At 46.3% G+C, this 15,359-nt stretch overlaps 1 pseudogene; it reads right to left on the reverse strand.

Annotated features, from left to right (window-relative positions):
* Positions 1–1,052: 1,052 nt before the first annotated feature.
* LOC120680937 lies at positions 1,053–11,112 on the reverse strand (annotated as a pseudogene).
* Between the last annotated feature and the right edge of the window lie 4,247 nt (positions 11,113–15,359).

Consider the following 15,359-nt stretch of genomic DNA (forward strand, 5'->3'; position numbering starts at 1 on the left):
TTCGACTTCTAGGATGCTTCGATCTAATGGTTATTTTAACCTTTTTGCAACATATAAACATTGAAGTCAATGCAGTTTTAGACAATCATGGGTTTCATCTGGTCAAACGAGTGTTGGTTCAAATTATTTTGGAATAGAAGCACTCCGGATGCTGCTTCTGTTTTATGTCTTCTTGCTTTGTTATTTGCCCCCACTGATTGCGCTGTGACATCTGAACCGTGCAAACCATTTTGCAGTGATGACATCGTCAACATGCTTCCAAACAGCCTTGATCTTGAGTACTGAGAGGAAGCATCGTACTCCTAGCAAATTGACCAACAGACTGTACATTGCAATAGGACCAGAAGTGCTAAGCGCCCTCTGATCTGTGACCTGCCTGGAACTATACTGTAGATACACATACTTCAGATGCAGTCAATGTCCAGTCAACAAAAGGATAGGGCAGGAAGCATGTTTCTTAGTTTACTTGAGTCATGCAAAAGCTAGGACTTAATGATACATATTGGTATGGTTGAGGTTAGTTCTTATAGCAAAGATTACATATATAGCCATAGTTGAATTAGGTTCTTACAGAAAAGGTTATTCTGCAATTCATTGTGAAGCTCTGTAATACACTACAAGATGCTCCTGTTCACCTGTTTTTGTTATTTCGAGTTCTACACTGGGTTTTGCTGAAGTCCTGAATTTTTGTTGATCTTTAATGGAATGATGCCTATTGCTTTACCATGGTCCATGATCTGCTTACCAAAGGCACCATGCATGATACGCTGACGTATCTTAGCTGGGTCTCTACCGCCGTCGTCGTTTCTCCCAATAAGGTCTTGCGATTGTCACCGCTGTTTGGTACTGCAGCAGAATCGACAATGGCTCCTAGTAGTGCAATAGTTAATCCAACAGCCTCCGCTCGCCGCACTGATTTGTATCTTCCATGATCTTTTAGAGTCACTTGTAGCGGAATTATAGATCTCTCCTTGACGACACAGTTCCTTTCCTTAAATAGGTTGCGTTCTCGGATTCCAGAATGTTGACAGTACACTATTGTATATCACTAGTTTGAACAAAAGAAAATAAGGAACTTATAAATGGGTACCGCATAAAGAATTCTTTTAACACAACCACAACAGGCAGCATATAGAGGGACTTGTAATTCACAATAACAAGTCCTGCAGAAAAAAGAAAGCATGAAGATTGCGGCATTAGGCCGACTCCAGCGGCACCGCGCATTCCTCGCGCAACCTCATGTGTCAGTGACTGCAGCGGGCGGGCGGGAGCCGGTGGCTGCAGGCTTGAGGCGCGTGTCAGTGACTGAGTTTTGAAATGCGGTTGCGCTTTTGTACGGCACCGCTGGAGACGCCCTAACTGGGTAACAAAATCACAGAAGTCTGCCTGTAATAGCCCTCTTACACAGTTACGCTACAATCTTCTAAACATAGCATTTTTCAGCAGTTGTAGTTAATAGCAACTGGCAATCAAGGTCAGATACCCCAGGAACTAGATAACCATATGTCCCGCCAACCATTCTGGCATATTGCTATTGTCTTAGATGGGAACCCATTTGCAACTGATATGGAATGGGATTAAGACTTCACACCATGTAAAGGGGGGGGGGATATGAACAATGCAATGTCAGCTGTAGTTAGTGACGCGTATTTGATGTACTATAAACCCACCCATCCTTGAGTATTAGGTCAGCGGCCAAGACCATTTCCTGAAAAAGTGAACCCATCAGCATTACTACAGAAAACTGTACAAATAAAGCCAAGAAAAGTCAGGAAGAGCTGCATAGACATCATCTTACAGTGAGGAGCACGGGTTCAAGGGCAGTGCATTTCCCACAAGCGAAGCATCTACCGTCTTGTGGATAAGGTTTTCCTTCCAGACTTCTCTGCAAAACCTGTCAGCAGCAATCTCTGTCTGAATGTATGGTATTTCTCTAAGCTAGTCCCGGCCCGCCGCTGGCAAAAACGCTCATCTGTAGGCACTAATGAGCTAAGATGAAATGGACCCTTTGGAGCTTTCTTCAACGAAACAAGAAAACGGTGGCGGGGACGAATTCTCTGGTCAAGGGACAAGCTCAGGTACATAGGATATTTTGTTAAGGATTGAACTTCATTCTTAAGGTCATTAACCAAGTAAAGATACTTTGCTTGAGATTTTCCTCCAAGGACAAAGATAATACCTGAAAAAGGAAGCATGGAAGGTACATATATTATGAGACACATAATATGAACAACAAAGACTGACAGTCGCTGGAACAGAAGGATGAGGGTTTGAGAAAAAGAACAAAAGGACGAGGGGTAATAGCATGGATGAGGTAATACCTGTGTAAGACTTGTCAATACTTTGAGAATATCAGAGTTTCTCATGCCAATGCTTCTCAGGAAATTGATCCGAGGCAAGATTCCATCCTCAATGCTGTAATGAAGAAGCTGAGGGTGCTTCGTGACCCTCTTAACAATGCTATGTTTGGGAGCACCCAGCTCTTTTGACAGAAAAAGAGATCGAGACTTCCATGCACTATCAATTCTCTGCACCAGAATCTGTGGGCTTAGCTGCACTACCTTGCCCACATCACTCTCCTCAATACCTACCTCCTGAATCAGATACCTTATAGTTGGCTTCAGAGACTGCTCCACGCTGTATGAAAAGAACGAAGGAGCAGCGGAAATAATTTGCCCTATGCGTGAATTTGGAATACCAATGCTCTCCAGAAAAGCAACATGAGACTTCAGATTGCTAAGAGTATATTCCAAAATCTGTGGCTGCCTAACTAATATCCTCTTCATATCCTTGCTTTTAACACCAGCACTTAGAAGGAACTCTAACCTTTCTTCTGCAGAAGCCTGGCTGGTTTGAAAGCAGGCCATGTGTCTCTCATAGATGTACGTAAAATGAGATTCCTTTAGTCAAAATGAGCACAAGTAATCAATCAGCGGTAACCATTTATCATCAAATTCATATTCTTCTTGCAGTTTCTGGAACACACTTCGAGAGATGCTTTCATTTTTCAACTGCAACACCAAATCATTGTTAGTCACCTTAACCATCAAATATGGATCAGGTATATGTACATGCTTAATCATCTATGATCTACATCTACCTCTAATTCACTGTCCATGCCCATAAGACCTGTTGGTGATCTTCCTTCTTTACTAGTGGGATGCACAGATTTAAGTTTTTCCAGACCATATTTATCAAGACTTTTGGGTTGTCTTCCTTCCCACTTTTCTTTTATCAGCGGAGATTGCAGCCCTGGAGAATTAGAGTTTGAATATGAATTAACCACCCTTTATCAGGGATACTACATACACCCTCTATTTTAAAATATATGACGTTTAGGACAAGAAATTTAGTTCATTCATTGAAGTAAATTTCTTCTCCTAAACGTCATATATTTAAGAATAGAGGTAGTAGTTTTACTGCTTTAAAGATACCTGGTCTCTTGCTTGGTGCATGAGGGCTGTTTGAATAAAGTACACCAGGATATTCCAAACCCGACAGATCATCCTGAAAATATTAACAAACTATTAAGTAGGAAATGTTGTATATTGTATATGAGAAAATAAACTGAATAAAATACAGAAAAATTGCTTTTTTTTCTAACTCAGCATCTGACTCTTTTTGTAAAAACACTATGTTTGCAGTAAGAAATCGAAGCAACATATGCCCCGCAGTTTCCCAGTTAATCATTGAGGGTTTGAAACATATTGGCAAAATATTTCATCAACAATATATAAACGTGAGACTTTTCTGTGCAGAGATATACATATTGATTTTAGTGGAGCATTTTTTAAAAAATAATACGTGCAGTTGATCTGCTCAAGCCATTTAGAACATTTAGCGATTCAGCTAAACCTCTGAGCCTGTAATGTGGTATCTTTTCAAATGATCAGCTCAAATCAAATGAATTAACCTTTATCTTTTTTTAGCAAAGATAGTTATCTTTTCAAATGAATTAATAGGCATTGAAACATTTGATGCAACAGCATAACCAGGAAGCTACAGACACTTTTTAAGCTACCACTGGACTGATTTTTTTCCTCCTCTTTTTCTAATATGGGGATTGGAAAAACACTAAAGCTCACACCCAGCCCACACACACTAGAACACAGGATCATCTACCATGTGTAGATATACCAAATTGCTCATGCTTTGATTATAACAGTCTGTCGATGAGGACTTTTGAGGATGCTAGCCGAGAAACATCAACTATTGCATGCTTTATGGTGCCTGTATAGTCTTGTTAATGGTGGCTAATAAAGTTTAAAATAGTACGGAGGCACAAAATAAGCAGCGCAATCAATCATAAATGAGAACTGCATGTCAGAAGGGAAAACATTCTAGAGGAGTTGCAGCATCAATAGGTGCACAATGTGCATTTGAAAGCCAAAATGCAATTTTGAATCACTAAGAGCGCACAAAAGGTTGCCTACTGCCAACACGACCTGATGGGAGAATTGACCAAGCTCTATAACAGGCAGTGGGCAGCATTCATATCAGTTAAAACCCATTTGGATGACTGGGAGTTGGGGACGGGCAATGGGGGGCAGCTCACATCGCTCTCGTAGCCCTCGTCGTCGTTCTCTAAGTATCACCGATACGCGATACGCCGATACGGGTACGGGTACGGCGATACGGTGATTTTCAAAAAATAAGGATACGCCGATACGGCAAGTATATATATTTTTAAAAATGTAAATTGCCAAATAATTCTTAAGAACAAAATAGATAATAAATATTACATTTCCAAAGAGCCAACATACGTAGTAAATGTTCAAGTTCAACCAAATATAGCTAAATGATTAGTTCAACCTGGATGAGCCTACGTTGATGGGCTCCCGATGTTCTTTCAAATGAGGTGTTATTGGCCCAAAAGTATCGGACGGAGTATCGGGAAGTATCGGACGGAGTATCGGGAATTAAATCTTTTATTTTTAAATCATACTTTTTCGATACTTCCCGATACGCGTATCGGGCCGTATCGGGCGGTATCGGGGCGTATCGCCGTATCGGATACGGGTACGGCATCCATTTTGAAGTATCGGTGATTCATAGGTCGTCCTCCTCTTCCTCGGACCCCTCCTCCAGCTCCTCCTCATCTTCGTCGAGGTCGTAGTAGGGGTCCCTGGAGCGCCGGACGCGGTGGTTGGGCTTGAGGAGCCGGACGTTGGTCTGGAGCGAAAACGCGACGCCGGCGCGGCAGGCGCCCCTGGTGGCCGCCACGGCGCTGGGGGAAGCGCGCGAGAGGAGGAAGGGGCAGGCGGCGGCAGCGGCAGCGCCATGGGGGCGAGCGACTGAGCTAGCGTACGGGGGTGGGGCAGCTTCGATTTTTTTGGATTTTTATCTGCGGAGGTGGGGGATTCGGTGGCGTTCGGGATTTGGATGAGGACGAAGGAAGAATCTCTGCGGGGGGACGGCCGACGTGGAGCTCTGGGAAGCAGCGGAATCGCGGAGGTCGGGTTTAACACCACTGGGCCGGGCCGCAGTGTTGGAAGTGACATGGGCTTTGGCCCGTAGTGATGGGGTGGGCTGCTGGGGGTTTTTACAGAAATAAAAAAAAATTATTCGGAATTTAAAAAATAATCGCATTTTGCAAAAAATTACGGAACCCGCGGCGCACTGCCGGCGGCGCTTCAGGCCCCTGTGCGCGAAAACAGCCAGGGCAGGGGGCTGCGCGCAAAACCGCCGCTGGTTTCGATTTTTTGACGAATTTTTGTAATATCTGTGTATGCAACTTTGAATGAAAAATTGAGAGGTCAAGTGGTGGTCAAAAATTACGAAATTGGTACCGTTGGAAAGATAATTCAGAGAGGAACACAATGGTGGAACATGTGCTACTTGATACGCCCTAGAACTAAAATTATGCAATTTCAAAGATGGTAAGTTGAAAAATATTTAGGGTTTCAGTGAATTTTTAGGGCATTGAAAATATTTTCTAAATTCAAGAAAAAATATTGTAAATTGACTAATCGATGTATAGTTTGGTCCTGTATTTTTGGTTGGACAAGTTCTAAATATTTTTCAACTTACCATCTTTGAAATTGCATAATTTTAGTTCTAGGGCGTATCAAGTAGCAAATGTTCCACCATTGTGTTCCTCTCTGAATTATCTTTCCAACGGTACCAATTTCGTAATTTTTGACCACCACTTGACCTCTCAATTTTTCATTCAAAGTTGCATACACAGATATTACAAAAATTCGTCAAAAAATTGAAACCAGCTGGGGGGTGGGGCCTGGAGCGCCCCCGGCAGTGCGCCAGGGGCCTGGAGCACCGCCGGCCCCGCCGGCGGTGCTCCAGGCCCCCATTTCTGTAATTTTTTGCAAAACGCGATTATTTTTGAAATTCTGAATATTTTTTTTATTTCTGTAAAAAGCGCTGGGCTGCCAAGTGCCAACAGCGGGCTTGTTCTCAATCAATTGGAAAAGGTATATTTTGCATGCCTTAACTTTCCGGGAGTTTGATTTCCCACTGTAAAATCAGACATATGTCCTACTCCAGCTCACCGGATGAACTGCTTCATGGTTAATTAGCTTAGTGGTGACTTTTGGCTTAATTAATGATCCACATGGTAGAAGACAAGTCTTTCTGGAATAAATTGTTAAGGCTAGAAGCAAAAGTCTATGTAAAAGGGGAAGTACGTTTTAATGAAGATAATCAAATTCCAACTCCGCCACAAGGTGTGCACTATTTCTACATTTCCAACTCCAATACAACCAAAAAACCTAAATTATCAAATATCACCTCTAACCTAGGGTTCTCCCTCCAAGACACACCATCAAATCTAATCAACCTAATAGGATGTCATATCCCGAAAAATTTACCAAATAAATCACACGCTAAAAAAAAATTCAGAAATTTCTTTTCATCGTCGAGCTCAAAACCCTCCTAGACCCCGAACCCTTTTTCTCGGAATCTTTTCCTATTCCAAGAGTCGATTTCCAACCCCCGGCCTTTTCCCTGTTCACCCTCGACCCACGTGACGCGCCCGACCGCGCGTGGCCGACCGGGCGCCGCGATCGCGTCGCGAATCCCTCCCCCTCCCCCTCCTTTTTCTCTCTCTCCCCTCCTTTTCTTTTCTTTTTCCATTTTCCATTTTCTATTTTCTTTTTCCTTTCTTTTTCTCCTCCCCCTCCTTCCTTCTCCCGCTTCCCCCTTCTCCTCTGCTCCGCTCCCGCGCGCGCCCTACCAGCCCGCGCGCTCGGCTCCCGGCCTGCCCGCGCGGCCCACTCCCGAACCCCCTCCTAGGCCGAGCACCGCGCCGCGCCCAGCCCGGCCGTGCGCACGCGTGCGCCGAGCCGCGTCACCGGCCGCCCGCACACGCAGCCGAGCCGCCGCCTAAACGCGCACGCCGCACTGCTCGCCCACGTGCGCGCCACTCGTTCGCGCGCACTGCCACCGCCCTCCCCCGCTCGCGCGTGCACCGCGTGCCACACCGCCCGCCGCGCCGTTCGTCGTCAGGCCGCCCGCACGCAGCATCCCGCCCGCACCAGCCGCACCACGCCGCCCGGTCCCGCTCGCCCTACGCCCCACGTGCACCGCCGCGCCGCTCGCCGCTGCCCGCTGAGCCGACGACTCCTCACGTCGCCTGGCCGCATCACCGCGCCACCCGCTGAGCTGCACGCACGCTGCACGCCGCCGTCCGCGTCGCGCCAACGCTTGGGCCGCTGCCAAGCACACCGAGCCACGCCCGCGCACAGCGAGCTCGCCCTGTGCCGCGGCCTCGCCGCTCGCACCACTCCGCGACGCGCGAGACCGGCCGAGCTCCATTAATGGCCGCCCGCGGACCTCACTAAGCCGGTCACCTACCCCGCGCTGCTCCACCGACCTACTCGGGCTATAAAAGGCCCCCCCAGCGCCGCTCCTCCACCCCACAGCCAACCGCGCCACCGCCAGCCCTCCTCCCTAGCGCCAGCGCCGCCGCCACGCGCCACCAGAGCCGCCGCCGCCCGCTCCCATCGCCCCGCCTCTGCGCTCCACCCCAGCCCGAGGTAGGAGGGGGAATCGAACCTTCTCGGTCCCCTCTCTCTTTCCCTTCTCCTCCCGGTCGCCGCCATCACCCAGGGCGCCCGAATTGGGCCGCCGCCGGCGAGCCAGCGCCCCTCCCCTGTTCTGCGTCGAAGGGAGGAAGAGGAAATGCAATTTTGCCTTGAGCCCCCTCCCCTTCCCTCTAATCTTTTAAGAACCCTTCACCCTTTTAACCATTTTGCAAAAGAAACCCCCCTTTTTGTTATAATTCAAAATAAACCCTTCCACCATATAAAACTAATTATAAATAAACCCCTACACCTTTTCAGTATGTCCCGATTATTTCTAGAAATTACAATCAGGCCCTTCCACTCTTAGAAATATTTACAAACAAGTCCCTGGACCCTTATTTAACCCCTAAGCCTTTATACAACCTATCATTTCATGTGTCAAACCATCTCCGATTGACCCGAAACTTTACCGCGCATTTTCTCACATAGTTTTGGGCTGTGCCATTAAGAAACCACCCAAAAATATCACTCCGAACTCCATATCTTAATTATTTCCGATTCGAGCTCAAGGATAAAACTTTTATTTCTTTTTCTTGATTGTGTGTTTGTTTGTACGTGTCGTAGACCACGGTGTGAATGAAGGAGAGCTCGTTGACGAGCAGTACTGCGAGCCCGCGAACGATGACCAGTTCCACGACCCCGAGCCCGAAGGACAGTGCTTCGACCAGGACCTCACCGAAGGCTTCGAAGACGGCAAGTTCAATCCCGCCCCTTTGATGCATGCTTTTGTCCTAGTTTTTATAAACACAACCTATTGGCCTGTTTTATAAAATTGCATATGTTTTGCTTGCATGAAAACACGGTTGAATAGCCATCCCTTGATTTTTGATAACCATTCCTTGACCACCTAGATTAATGTCTGATTTTGCTTGGACGTTAATCGATACTAGAACGCTTAGGACCTGCTACTTTATACAACTTATTTTATAAGGAAAAGGTGTGTGTGCGGGAAGGGATAAAAGTGGATTTTCGAAAAATGAGTTTAGACGGGATGGATGGCATTTCAGTGTGATTTGCCGTTGGTGTGCTCGTGCCGGTGTGGCAGGGAAAGGAAGGGAGATATCCATCTTATCACAACTAAGGACCGAGTTGGTGTTACATCTCACCTAACTCCACTTTCGTGCAAACCACTCGATCGTTGTATGGGCAACGGCTTAGCATAAATCCCACTAGTTAGTCTGATAGCCATCAGGAGAGCTGAGAGCAACGGGTGACTAAGGAAAAGGGATAAGCCCCGTGTGACTTATGCCCCGGTTAAACCTAGGTGAAAGGTCGATGACCCCTTGGTGCATCCCGCGATGGCTAGTCAGGTCTAGCTAAGGTGGGTAATGGCTTTGTTGGGATCTGCACCGACACTAAGGTGATCGAGTTGCGGTACCCCGCTTGTGGGTAAAGTTGCACACCTCTGCAGAGTTAAGAATCTATTCGAATAGCCGTGCCCACGGTACTGGGCGAGTTACGGTATGGTCTCACAACTAGTGTTTCATCTGGGAATGGATGGGTTGGCGTGAGTTGTTTTGGAAATGTGTCCGGCAGTGGTGCCGTGTGCTACGGCGGATGAGGAATCCGGTAGCAGTCTTAAAATCTGGATCCTGTGAGGATCAACCCTTTGTGTTACTTGAATCAAGAAAACTGGTTTTGGAAAATGCTTTCTTCCAAATGAACCCCTGCATAAAATGTTGTTTTCCGTAAATTAAACCCTAGCCTTATCCTTGATTTACCCTATGCATTATACTCTGTTTATACCTCCTCCGTGGGTGTGGTTGGATTTGCTGAGTACGTTTGTACTCACCCCATTCTTTATTTTTACAGAGGAAGATCCAGACTTTGTACCTGACGACGTTGAGTAGGGGTACCGTCCTGCACCCAGCCTTGCCTGTGGATTAGGGTCACCCACAGGAGTTACCGCATGGCGCAAGACTCTAATGACTTCCTTTTTATATTTAATATCGTTGCGTGTGTGTGGATTGTAATCCTCGCGATAGTGGCGCTTCTCTGCACACTACCGTGTAGAGATGTACGGTAATGAATCATCTGATGTAATTAAATGTGTCATCAGCCTACTGGGACTGATGTTTGTAACACATTTAAGTCTTCTCTTATGAGGGGACGCTTCATAGGAGAAGGATTTGAGGACTATCACTAACCTTCAAATCCATGTCAAAATAGCCTCAAATCAAGCGGAACTTCAACGGAGGGTTTGGGGAGAGGGAGAGGATAAAGCTCCCTCAGATGAGCTCTTCTTCGGTTGAGTTAGGAAGAAAGAAGAAAGGCCGGCCCATTTAGCATCCTAGGGTCAGCGTTAACGTGTAGGACGCTGAGCCTAGGGGGTCGATGTTTAACGGCTTGATGCTACCCCTCGGTGTAGCGTGGCAAGCCTAGATGATGTGGTGGGAGTTCAGTGTTAGGTTCGTGGACGACGACCCTACCTCAACATCAAATTTTGTGGCGCTGACACCTGGATTCCATTTTTGAGAATAGTTTTGTCAGGGATCTATATATAAAAGTTGATTTATAAAAGGCCAAAATATCAAAAACTCACTCTGGGTGGTGGTCCGCAAAAGGTATAGCATTTGTTGCTTTTTTTTAGAGGGAAAGCATTTGTTGCTAATAACTCTCGGATGAAAATCACTAAAAGCGGTGACCAAATATAGAAATGACAAACACGTTCCACAAACCGGGTGTTCGTGAACCTTTTTGGACCGGACGGACCCATGACATTATTGCGTCGTTCGCCATCACGATCCACAAGCAACCGAACGCAGCGTCGCGTCACACGGGTCCCCTCGCCCACGGCAAACGTGAGAGAGGCTGCGTCCCGTCCGACATCCAGGCGTTCGGCCGGCCGCAATAAAACCCGCCCCAGCAACACGCAGTCCGGCACTCGGTTCCCGACACCTGACCTGACCTCACAGTCGACAGTCGTCGCTCGGCTCGCACACCTGTCCCCATCTCCCCACGCCGGCACGCCCCCCCGTGGGATCCGCTCCGCGCCGCGCCCCACTCGTCGATCGTCCTCCGCCTCCCCCGCCGCGTCCGGCCGCGGCGACCTCCGACCCGCGTCGTCGGCCATCATGGTGAGCACCCTCCTACGCCGCCGTGGCAAAACCACCTGAATTATCCCGATTTAAGTGCGCAGATCATCACCATAAAAGCAATACCAGCTCATACGCACTTTAAACGGAACAACTCTGGATCTGTCGGGTAACGTCCCGATACAACCACCGGTTCTCGGATCGAACAAGCATACCCCGCACGAAGGCGAGTCTAGAAATATTACAATCACAATTTTACAACACAGACATAGTAATGATTACAAACCAGTTCAAACCATTATTACAAAACCAACTTAAGTAAAACAGTTATAAGCCACTTAAGTTCAGAGTTTAGACAGCGGAAGATAAAACCCGACGGCTACAACACGTCGCAAAAAGGATACCAGGCTAGCCCAAGCATGGTATCACTCGTCATAATCATTGGCGGTCGAATACGTATCCCACTCTACGGACCAGCCAGGAGGCAACGAGCAAGGATAGGTCAAGTTAGCGATTTGCTCCTCAAAACTCATACCTGAAAAAGGGTTTCAACAGAAAGGCTGAGTATTCTAATACTCAGCAAGACTTAACCGACAACGGGTCTACTTAACCCACTTTAGCTAGACTATGCAAGATTCTGTGAGGCTCCGGTTTTCCTTTTGCTGAAAAGCAATAAAGAGTAGATCTTTACTTTCAAGTTTTAGCTTTCAAGATTCTAGTGGATTAACCATTCTATGTAAGCAACTACTATCCAATCATGGTAGAAAACTAAGCAAATATCAAGATTGACAAATAATATTATTGCTCTTATTACACTGTGTGGCAAATGGATCAAGCAGTCCCAAACTGTGAGAAGCAGACGATTCGAATCGAATTTCTTAACTTGGCCAGACAAACCTAACACACACGTCTGGAACACCGTCGGGTCGTTCCCAAACAACCGTTGACCTTTCTTTCCGGCTTATGGATAGTGCCACTCTCCCCGACTACAGGGCTCCAAGGCCGAACCTTGTCCCTCGAAGTCGTAGTGTTGCGCAACATAAAAACAAAACCTATCCCTAAGAGAGAGTGGGAGGTATATCCACTTCCCGGTCCAATCGGCTACTAGACTTGCCGCGTACTATATTCACGGCATGTGGCTAGTACTTTCAAAAACTTAACCACCGCTACCACACACCGCGACCTTAGCAAGTTCATCAACACAGACGGGGTCTCACATAAGGTCATGATATCGAACACAACACCGTCTGTCGTCCTTATATTGATAACAGAAAGTTAAACAATCAATTCCTATAAAACTCGCGAGTGACAGGCAATCACTCGACTTTTACCGGTCCTATAAGCTTAGCAAGTAGTCGAACTCAAGTCTAGTGTTCAGTACATAGGTTCCTAGGATCATGCATCTAGGGTTTCAATTCAAAACCTAAGAACTGTAAATGCACAAGCAAATAATAACAATAAATGGTATTAATTTGAAATATAGGTTATGTCCGGGGCTTGCCTTCTCGGTAGTCGCTAACTATTTCAGCTCTAGGCTCTTCCGAACTTTGGTCCGGGGCTTCAGTTAGTACGGCGGTGTTCGCTTGAGCTTCGAGATCACCTCCTTCGGAATCCGGGATCAGCTCGTACGTCCCGTCCGACAAAACAGTCGTATCTATATGTAATGCAAGAACAGTGTTATAAACACACATGGACAATCGTTTATAGAGTAGTTAAATAACAAATCTAACTACACAAGGCATCATGATCAACAGCACAAATGAAGTTTACTAACTTCATAAACAAGTGGGGGTGATTTCCTATAACAAGTAAGTCATGGTTTGCTAATAAATAAACAACTCAAAGCAAAAATAAAAATAAATTTAGCAAAAATTACCCTAAATAGAACATGAACAGATTAATCTACCCTGTAAAAATCATGCCAAAACATGTACCTATTTATTCACAATAAATCATTCATTCAGACAACACCTAGAACAAGCTTGAATTATACAGGTCAAACTAGAGCAAAGAAGAAGTTCAAAATTTAACAGTAGACATAAACAGGGATGAATTAGCTACTGTGAATTTTTCATGATTTTATCTATAAAGAATTAATTCTGAGAAAATAAACAAAACATACATCAGATTAGCAAGATTCATTTTTAGCTTCTGTTTTATTCATGAACTGGGGCTCAAACTTTATTTACAAGCTAAACTATTCAAAAAGATCAGTCAGAAATATTTTCATGATTTATCATCAGTATAAGATATTTATCATAATTAAAGTCTACTAAAAAAGGATTAAATCAAATAAATAGCTACACATGAGAACTGACCACGAAATTTTTATAGCAATACTAGAGTTACAAGATCAAACTACCATAAAAATTTCACTGCAGTACAAGGCTTCAATCATCAGTAAAGGGAAAAGATAAAACATCTAGTCTTTAATTACCTAGTGACACAAATCAATTTATACAGCAAAAACTTGCAACAAACACACAGCTTATTATGATTCTAATGCATAGAGATTTTCACAAGGATTCCAAAACATCAAGATTTGCTATTTTACGAATTTCCTACGAATTTCTACTGAATTTCAAAGTTCACTGCTAGAAATTACAAAGAAATCCTTAGAGCACTATTCAACTGAGTCACGACCTACTCAAATAACCCCCTGGGCTTTCTGGAATTTCAAACCCGAGGTCCTCGGCCGGGTCAGAGAGGGGGCGAGGGGTTTGACCGGCCGAATCCCGGCGAGGGGCTCACCGGCGGCGAGAGTGGAGGGGTGTGGGAGCTTCACGGGTTCAAGGCGCACCACAGGGTGGTCTTGTGGTGCGGGGAGAGGCTCGGAGGCGGCGGCTCGACGGAGCAGGCGGGTCGGCGGCGGAGTTCGACGACCGCTAGGGTTCTCCGGTGAGGGTTGGACGAGGGGAGGTGGTTGAGGAGCTGCGCGGGGTCACGGCGGAGCTCGCTAGGGTGTCAGCGCGGGCGGAGGATGGCTGCAGTGGCGGGTCGACGGCGGGACTGGGCTCGCCGGCGTTGCGGGTCGAGCGGCGGCGTGTTCTGGGGCGTGGAATTGCGGAGCAAGCGAAAGGGCGAGTAGAATAGATTGCTGGGGTTCTTGTAGTGCCCGTGCGCGCGCTAGGGGAGGACGGCGGCCTCTGCAGCGGGCTCGCCACCGCGGCGGCGAGGTGGCGACCACGCGGGCGGCTCTGCGCTCGGCGGGGGCGCTTGGCACGGCAAGGAAGGGCACAGCGCGATGGCAAAGGGCGGTGGAGAAGGAGCAGCGCGACGCGTGGGCGCCAACGCGATGCAGAACGTGGGCGGGCTAGCTCTCCACTGCGCCGGCGGCGGTGCCCTGCACAGCGGTGGCGAGAAACAGAGGAAGCTGCTGTAGGAAGGGAATAAGGGCCGATTTGAAATTTCCAAAACTTCCAGGGACCACTCTGTAAACAAGCAATAACTTTTAAACTAAAGCTCAAATGGAAAAGTGTCCAACATGAAAGTTGTTCAACTTTTCAAGATCTACAACTTTGATGTTGTGCAAAAATTTATTTGATCAAAGATTCAAGAGATAATTTTGAAAACATAAAAGGGATTTTGAATTCCAGGAATTTTGTCAAATTCAAAGCAATTTCACTTCAAACTTAGGCTGATTTGAAAAGTTTCCTGCCATGTAATGATTACACCACATTTTGCAAAAACACCGTCCACAAAAGCTATAATTTCACAACCTATTCAAATATAACTATAAAAAGGACCTTGTATAAAATCATAATTACACATATAACCTTTATAATTACAAAAAGATCATTTTTCAAATAATTCAAGCACATGATGCACACAATAGATACACAACTACTGTGCAGACACCTAGGGTGTCACAGCCGCCTTTTTGTTTTCGGTCTAGTGCTCTGGTTCTGGGAATCGTCGTGACTCTGGTTACTGGGTCTCTCAGATCGGCCGCGCGATTTCTCTGTCACTTGATCCTGGTCCCCACCGCAAATCGGCCTACGTTTCTTGCTGATTCGTCGGCGACGGCTCGGCGGTAGCTGGTGTGAATATTGTTACGCATCCCTCGAATCTAAGGTTCTGTCTCGTATGTGATTTCTTAATTAAAAAACAAAAAAAGGATTAGAAGATTCGTCTAGAAGAATCTAGGTGTTTAAAAGGATCCACGTTCACCGTGTTCGGCAGGCTGGAGCTGGAGGCTGGAACTGGAGTGGTGTGAGAGAAAAACACTGTTACCTGGCTGGTGGCTGGAGATTGGAGCTGGAGGAAGAGGAGAGGGATTCACTGT

This window comes from Panicum virgatum, chromosome 7N (assembly GCF_016808335.1).
Source record: "Panicum virgatum strain AP13 chromosome 7N, P.virgatum_v5, whole genome shotgun sequence".
Taxonomy (NCBI): Eukaryota; Viridiplantae; Streptophyta; class Magnoliopsida; order Poales; family Poaceae; genus Panicum; species Panicum virgatum.